The sequence below is a fragment of the Mus caroli genome, chromosome 11, assembly GCF_900094665.2.
Source record: "Mus caroli chromosome 11, CAROLI_EIJ_v1.1, whole genome shotgun sequence".
Taxonomy (NCBI): Eukaryota; Metazoa; Chordata; class Mammalia; order Rodentia; family Muridae; genus Mus; species Mus caroli.
Window position 1 is genome coordinate 5369727 of NC_034580.1, and position 8950 is coordinate 5378676.

The 8950-nt window shown below is 50.0% G+C and overlaps 1 protein-coding gene across 1 annotated transcript in view; it reads right to left on the bottom strand.

Moving 5' to 3' along the window:
• Positions 1-8555, bottom strand: part of Tns3 (tensin 3) — a 233443-nt gene extending 224888 nt beyond the window's left edge. Inside the window, exon 1 of the mRNA XM_021176014.2 lies at positions 8460-8555. The gene's annotated coding sequence lies outside the window, so the exon portion shown is untranslated. The remainder of the gene's footprint in view (positions 1-8459) is intronic.
• Between the last annotated feature and the right edge of the window lie 395 nt (positions 8556-8950).

Below are 8950 nucleotides of genomic sequence, written 5' to 3' on the forward strand. Positions count from 1 at the left end.
GCCCTATGCCTCATCTCATTCTAGTTGATAAGTAGAATCATCTTCCTGAGTTTTTCCATTCTTCTTCGCCTTGTGCAATTTCCCTTGGCTATTGCAGGTTGATCCACACTATCAAGCCCCCACGTGAACCCACCTCCTTCAACGTCTTAAAAAGAAGCCAGAGGGCTGGTGAGATGGCTCAGCGGTTAAGAGTGCCGACTGCTCTTCCAAAGGTGCTGAGTTCAAATCCCAGCAACCACATGGTGGCTCACAACCATCTGTAATGAAATCTGATGCCCTCTTCCAGTGTGTCTGAAGACAGCTACAGTGTACTTACATATAATAAATAAGTAAATAAATAAATATTTAAAAAAAGAAGAAGAAGAAGCCAGAGATGACCACCCATGTAGATCGGCCTTTTCTCGCTCTCCCTATGGCCCACAGTCCCATCTGGCCTAGGAGCCTCAAAAACTCTGGGTGAACCTGGGGATGAGTGGTCCCTCCTCCTTCCAAACCTGACCAGTGATGCCAACGGTCACATTGGGAAGGGGACCAGCAAATCTGGCTCAGTTTGATTCTGGTTCAGTGTGTTCCAAGAGGGACGGGCAGCCATTTGTTGATACTCCTTAGAATTGTGAATACATTCTTAGAGGGTAAAAATTAACCAGTGCCAGCCACGAGAGTCATGGCTCTTGCTGCTGTTCCCAGCAAGCTCCCTGTACTGATCAGAAAAGCTGCCTCCTCCCAGTGACTCGGGGGGCCTCCAGCACCATTCAACAGAGCCAAAACAGAGCAAGCTGGGCTCTGCACTATTCCCTCCAAAGCTCGGCTGAGGTAACCCTGTGTAATTGCACTCGTAGATCATAAGTGCTGGCATGTGGTTCCCAGACCGAACCATTTACCCAAATTAAAACCATTCTCCTGAAACAAAGTCAGACCCTTTTAATTGAAAATAAAACCAAGCAGCCCTAGAGGCGCTTACTTGAGCGCTCTCTCTCTCTCTCTCAAAGACATTCTTCCTTCTTTCTCCTTCCATTAATCACCAAGTTTATGCAATCTGTCAAAATTGTTTGGTAAGAAGCTCCTTTCCTTTCCTGCAGGCCTGGTTCTTACCCTGTGGGTGCCAACCAAGAGCTGGAGGGCATTACAAAGCCAGTGATCAGACAGTGTCTTAGCTGCAGTCTGGCCATGTCAAGGAACTCCAAAAAGCTGCAGTTGCTTCTGGGTGTCTAACCGAAGAACAGCGAGGAGGGACAACACAGCCAGGTCCCAATAGCATTATCTCTCATCACCCAAAGGTGGAAGTTGCCCAGGTGTCATTAACTGACAACTGGATCTGTAAGTCACAGTGGATCCACACTGGAGTACTAAGTATTAAGTACTGAACTAATAAGCCTGAAGAAGGAACGAATGGAAAGAGAGAAGGAAGGGAAGCCGACATGCACTCTACCTCGGATGATCCTTTAAAGCATTATGCCTGTCACAGAAGGAGAAATTCTGGCTAGTTCCACTTACAGGAGGACCACAGGACAGTCCAACTCATGCAAACAGAATTAAAATGACAGTTGCCAGGAGCTTTGGGAGGGGAACAGGGAGCCATTGTAGTGTTGCAAGATGTGGGGTTCTGGAGATCCATGGTACAGATGGTTGCACAGCAACGTGGATGAATGTACTGAGAAGCTCAGAGCAGGACGTTGTTAACAGCTAAAATGCTAACATTACATCACATGAAGTTTATCACAACGATAAAAGAAAGTCCGAGTTCTTTTCTCTCGACCCACTAGAAATCTTGCCAGGAACATGACTAACTAGGGTCCACCCAAAAATCTACCTGCAAAGATGTACACCATTTACGACCAACAGAGAGACAGACAGCTGAGCCCCACTAGCCACACTAAATGCACATACTGCCAATAGCAATCCAGCTTGCATGGTTATTTTCAATCTGGAAAATGCTTAAGCTGCCACAGTATTCTTTTTAAAGGATCTGGGCTTGGTCAATTCAAAAGGCACAGGAAATACAAGGCGCCCACCAGTGGACTCAGGGCTTCTGGGACTTATGTCTTAAACATCCCTGCAAGGGCCAATGTGTCTGTAGACTATGATTTTATTAGGAGCTGGTGGAACTTTCAGGAGACCAAGAGGGAAGGTAGGTCACTGCAGGTGTGTCCTTGAAGGGGATATTTGGGACCCTTTCTTGCTGGCTGTTCCCAGGTTGCCAGGAAATGAACTCCCTGCCAAGCTAACTGCTTCCTTTCTGCAGGCTTAAAAGCAAAGAGACTGACTATGGACTGAACTCCCGGACCACATAAGCCAAAATGAAATGTTCCTCCCTGTCACAGACTTCCTTGGGTTTGTTTGCACTAGGACAGAAAGCTGACTGAGAGGACATTGAGCCAAATTCCTCAGCATTTTCCCAAGCTACACTGAGGGCAGGTTTTATAGAAACGTAGCCCAAAACGCAGCTAGATAAAAACCGCATCTATTGCCTCAAGGGTAAAACTGAAGAGGATTTGAAAACACATTCCCAAACAACCCCCGAGTGCCAGCCCAGCCCCCACCCATATGTGAACCACCTATCTATGAAGCCTGCCTTTCCTCCACCCCTGAGCACCTGACTCTATAGGTGTTTTCACAGGCATCAAACTGAACACGCCTGTCCCCATCACTGGGATGAAGCCATTTATCATTCTGATCTCCCTGTGGAAACGAGTGTCTCCTCCCAGGCAGGGGAGTCTTACAACACCTCCAAACCAGGAAATTCTTCCAGTCACAGGCCAGGTGCTTCTCAGACCCATTCAGAAGGAGAATTCAGCACAACCAATACTTTGGTTGGACCTGGAGCCAGCAAGCAGCAAGGGTCAGAGTCACACAGGACCCTGCTGTCTGCTCAAGTGCCTGGACTGCAGGAGAGGGCTGCTGAAGCCTGAGTTTTCCCTCAGGTCTGTGTGGTGCCAGAGGTTGATCTGTTTATTTCCCTGAGCGCATTTCTGATCTACTTCAAACTGGCCAGTGAGGAGTAGGTGAGTGAGGAAGTCTCTAAGAAAGGTGATGGACTACCAGAGTAGAGAGGAGCGCCAGGGCCAGGCCGAGGGAGGCCTTTGTTCTGGAAGGAATGTGCACAGGCTCAGACACCCTGGCTAATGGCCCAGTGTGGCCCCAGGGCTGCCCGCCCGCCAGCAGGCCAGATGTGGGCCTGTACAGTTTATTGTGGGCCCACCGTGAGGCTGCAAACTGCAGCTGTGCTCCAAGGTAATGAGAGCCAGGATTCCTGAACCCTCTGGAGGGAAATAACTGGCTCCTGTGGGCCTGGAGTAGGCTGGGCTCTTCTCCTGTAAAAAGAGAAGCAACTCGAAAGGCCCCACCCATGATTTCAGAGTGATTTCTTTTTCATCTCCCAACTACTGGATTCTGAAACATTAAAAACATCAGGACTTGGTTCCATTAAAACTACACACAAGGGGTAAAGAGATGGCTCAGAGGTTAAGGCTTTTGCTGCTTTTGCAGGGGATCTGGGTTCCATTCTAGCACCCACACTGTGACTCACAACCATGTGGTTACGGCATACGTGTGATGTACATAAATATATATAAAATGCAAATAGCTTTTTAAAATAAGTAAATAAATAAAATGTACACACGAGGTGTCCTATCACACTGTCTGCTAAGGAGGCACTCACTACCTATTGTCTACTTGGAAGTACCCCCTGGTCTATGGGGTGTGGCCTGCATGTCAGTCATCAGCAGGCACTCAGGTTGAAACTTCCTGGACCCTCCTTGGGCAGCGGTAGCTTCCAAACAGAAAGGAGGGCAGGTAGTAAGGGTATGTGGCTGTGATTATCTCTCTCCGGAGAGAAGAGGAAGAGGAAGAGCCAGTAACTTAATGTGCCATAATTAGAGCGGAAAGGAAGGAAGAGGAGATGTAAAGAAAGGCTGGCCTCAGTGTCCGAGGAAGCAGCTGGGACCAGAGTTCTGGCTGCAGTATCTGAGCCAAGCTGGTCCATTCAAGGAGAGTGAGGCATTCCCTCCCAGCGACTGAGGAAGTCCCCTCTTTGAGCAAGCAGTCACGCTGTGCAGACATTGGACTCATCTAACAGCACATGGTGTGGGCAGACTACTCACCCTCACTAACACTTGCTGTCTCCTCCCGACAGTGAAGAAAATCAACATGGAAAATCAGACTATGAGCAGACAGAGACGCTGGCGTAAGCCACAAGCACTGGGGAATGAGACACTCTCCCCAGCTTGGGATGGACACACAGATAAAGGTCCCACCCTTTCACTGATGCCTCCTAGGGGCACCTGAACCCATCCGGAAAAGGTACTCCACAGGGAAACTTCTAGATCACTGGCATAACACTTTCAGCATAATCCTTCATGAAGTTTGCCCATTCGGGACAAAACGCATTAAAGCCAGCTTATCGCGCTCTCTTTTTAAAAGATCACTATAGTTTTTACAAATCTTTAGATCATTATGATGGCCCTCAAGAGTGGCTACTTTGGGCCAGAAAGATGTCTCAGCAGGTAAGAGTGTTTGCCGGATGACCTGAGATCAGTCCTGAAACCCACATCATGGAAGGAGAGAATGGACTTCAGCAACTTCTCCTCTAGCCTTCACACAAGGTCAGAAAATACATACATGAATATGTACACGCATGCATACAGGCATACGGGCATAGACACACTTCATACAGAATAAACAAACAACCAAATATAAAATGTTAAGAAAATAAATTTTTCCCCTGGAAAATTCTGGACGCCCCTGATTTGTACTGTCTTCTATCTCTTAATCAAGATGGCCCTGATCATGGATTACCCATCCCTCCCTGGTTCCCCGCTGTGGCAGAGGCAATCCACACTGGGCATCTGTGCTGCCACATGAGGAACCCTAAACACAGCTACACTGGGACGGGTACAAAATAAAAACCAGAACCAGGCACAGCAGGTCATGTCTGTAATTACAGCACTCGGGAGGCTGAGGCAGCAGGATTCCCCAAAAGTTCAAGGTCACATGAGCTGTAAAAACAAAATAAGTGCCTAGACACTCTCTGAGAATGCACTGTGCCACACAACAGTTTGTGCCACAGGAAGACCAGCCACACAGACACTGAGGACCTCCCCAGGGACTCTGTGTGCAGGACCATGTTCCTTACCACAACAGCAGACATGCTCAAAACACTCTTGATGCAGAATTCAAAAGAAAGTTCCAAGAAGCTTGGGGGATCTGCGTCTTCTACTTTTACGAGTAACAGGCATCAAGGAAATGAATGTCCCTGCCCCTAAGCTGCACTCAGCAAAGTGTGAGTGTACAGAACATGGTGGGGGAGGGGTGCAGATGACAGAATAGGATCCCCTCCCCCTTTTTTGTTGTTTTTTTTTCAAGACAGCATTTCTCTTTATAGCCCTGGCTGTCCTGGAACTCACTCTGTAGACCAGACTGCCTCAAACTCAGAATCCACCTGCCTCTGCCTCCCAAGTGCTGGGATTAAAGGTGTGCACCACCACTGCATGGCACCCAAATTTGGTCTCAATGTAAGAGAATGGATGCATGCGTTTTGAGACTTACTTTGTTTATTTCCTTCTGAAGTACTGGTTATTGAATCCAAGTTCTCACATGCTACACAAGTGCTCCACCAAAGATACATGCCATCCTCGGGGGTTTTGAAATGCAGTACATACTCCTTCTCACCTACAGTAAGGAGTTTAAATGCCATTCCCATGTGGAGCGTCCACCGAGGATACATAGGCTTCACCGTGAGTATTAGGGGTAATTGTGCTCTGGCTGCGAACACTCTCTACTCTCTGAGAAGCACAGGGTGGCTAACACTTAACCAATACCTACTGAAGCAGCCAGCCTAATCTACTTATTTTAGCAGAAATGGTAGCAGGGGCTCTGAGTAGAGGAGAGGCTCTATGTCATTAGGTCACTGCTGGCAGGTTTCTTTCCAGGTGAAATGAAGCCTCAACCTGTTCTCCCCTGCTTCTGGGTCCTACAAGAAGGGGCCAGGTTAGTGCACCTCTTAAAGACCTATATCCATATGCCTCGGACTACCTGGTAGGTGGCATGGTCCCATAAAAGAGTGTTTTACTTTCAGAAAGAAAAAAAAAAATAAAGAACTTTTGCTAGCAGTACCCCAGTGCTCCCCACATCCAAGTTCAAACACTGAGTCAGAACAGGCTTGCCCTGAACATATCCATTGCTAACAGCAGGCTGACCCTAAGCAACATAATGTGGCTCCAGGGGCAGGTTGCATGCAGATACACCACTAGCCCCCAGGCTTTGGAAAGTTGTTGGTAATTTTCCTCGTCTGTAAAATTGCTCCTTGCATCCTGGGCAAACAGAAGCTATGACTGCCAGACAGACTCAAATACCCTCTTCCTTTGATATCTTCCACTCCACCTTCTTGTCTAGCTGACTCCTTGTCAGGCCTTGGCTATATATATACCACGAGCAATAGCTCCCCTGGTACCTTCTATAGCATAGTAACATATTTGACCTTGTGAACTCTGCAGTCAACATTTGCAAGTAGCTCAGTTTCAAAACACAGCAGGCCAGAGAGACACTTTGTAAAAGCTAATCGATTTGCATTTAGGCATAGGGTCTGCCCTGAAGCAACGACTTTTTTTTCTATCTTCTTAGTGGTTAGGTTTGTATAGAAATAACATATCTGCTGTTGCGGATAGCTTTAGCAGCCTCAGCAGAGGAGCTAGCCTCAGTGGAAGAACTGCTACTGTCTGGACAAGCATTCAAAGCCAATTGACAGGGAAGCAGCAGCAGCCAGCCAGCCTGCAGGAGCCAGGCCATAGAACTCAGGCATTGTGTCCCAGAATTCCAGCTACTCCTCCACATTTCAGCTTCATAAACAGGATACTTGGCATTTCTTTACCCATATGCAAAATGGGTGTGATAATCCCACTTCCCTCTTCCTTCCAAGAGTCATTGGGTGAGATGAAATAAACAACAGGCAAAGAGTTTAGTACCACTCAGCCAGAGGTCGTTATTGCCCTCTGTCATTCTGGGGGGTTGGGGGGGGTGTCACCATGACTTTGTCGGAGGTCTGGCTTCTTACCAATTACCCCAGTTAGCTCCCCAGGACCCAGCAAATGCACCCCCTTGTCTGTGCCCCCCCTCCCTCACACACACACACACACACACACACACACACACACACACACTCCAAGTCCTGGCCTAGCCTCCTACAGCTTCCAGCTGCAGCCATCCCCGCCCCCTTCCTGGTCCTCAGCACAGAAAAGCCTTTCTTAATACTTGTTGATTGATTTGCAAATATAACCTCATAGGCACCAAAGAGGGAAGCAACAAAATCACAAAGATACTCAAAAATCTCTTTTAACAGGCAAAAAACTAAAAGCACTTTTTAAAAGTATTCATATGAACAGACCAAAGCCTCAAGGAAATACATCAATATGTCAAAAGGGTTAGCTCTGATGGGGTACACATTATTAATATAGTAGCTCCTGTATTCTTGGTTTGGGGTGTCGTTTTGAAGCTCTATACAGTGGAGCAGAAGGCACAACTCAAGAAACAAAATTTGGAGTGGGCTGTGACAGCGCCTAGGGCGTTCCAATCAGTTGTGGTCACCCTAGATAGTGCGGTCTGCTGGCCCCAAGCCCTGGAGGGAACTTTTTGTGTTCAGTCACGCTAGAGAGTCGGGATCACCTGCTGGCACCGGCCAGAATGCCAGTTGGGGAAGGAAGGGGTTCGGGGTCTCTTCTTGCAGCATAGACTCTCAAATCAATCCAAGCAAACGTCCCCAGGGGCAGAACACAGCATTACACAGAAACCCCGGGGCCCAGGACCCTCCCTCCTACTTGTCAGCTACAGTGCCCGCGTGCCAGGAGACACGTGCCACAGGTGGCCCCCAGGCCTGTGCCTGCACTCGTACTTCTCCGAATAATGGGAAAAGGCGGGATGAGACCCCTGGCTCCCAAGCAACCGAAAGGAAAGGGAAAGAGGCACACAGCTCACTTGCCTGGAAAAGGCGGGAGTAAAGTCCTGAGAAGTCTCATTGCAGCCCCAAGCGGCTCTCTGTCTTCTCTTCCCTGTCTCAGGGAGCAAAGTCCGCAAGGCCAGGGCGGCGATAGTGTGGTTCCGCCCCCGCCCTCCTAGCTAGGCGCCCGGCGCAGCGACCAAGACCCTGCCGGCCCCGCGCCCCAGCCCTGCTCAACTCCGGAGCTCCGGCCCGCGTTGGCCCGGGGACCTGGCTGAGCCTCAGACTCCCGATCGCCGCAGACCCCCTGGTCGTCCTCAGTCCTGGATCCCAAGCGCCCTTCCCGGGTGCCCCCGCTCCTTGTCCCTACACCCTCAACTGTCTACGCGCCCAGGTTTGGTGTCTGCTCGGCTGCAACCCAGCTCCAAGACCCCGAACGCTTAGGCTCTGGAACCTGAGCGGGGGCCCCAAACAAAGAGTGTGGCGGCGTGTGGCTGCCCCTGCCCTGCTGCCCTGCTCCCGACCCGGGTACCTGGGCGAACCCGCAGCGCGGTCCGGCGGGGAGATGGCCGAAGCGAAGCTGGGCTCCGAGCTGCTCGCGGGCGGGCCCGTCCTCCTGGCTGGCCGCCCGCGCCCGCGGCAGGGCCCCCTCGAGGCGGCTCCGGCAATCGCCACGGACCGCCCGCGCACCGGAGCCCTGCTGGTCACCTGGTCTCATCTTCCTAACAATGTCCTGCGTTTCCAGGTGCTGGACACCCCCACGCCCCGCACTCACCCCCTCGGGTTCCTGACCCAAGGGATGAGCTCTTTAAAATACCCTCCCACTTCGCTGGCCTCCCTAAATACCTCGGGGCCCCAGTATTCTATAGGCTCACAGTTCCAGGTCTACGTAAGTGCACCTGGAGAGGGAGGTTCGAGTCCCATTCCTGCAAAACCAGTTTATTCTTTCATCCAGTGTGTCTAAGTGCTGTTTCTGCCCGGAGGAAGTCCTACAATACCCCCCAGTGACTTATTATCTCGTGG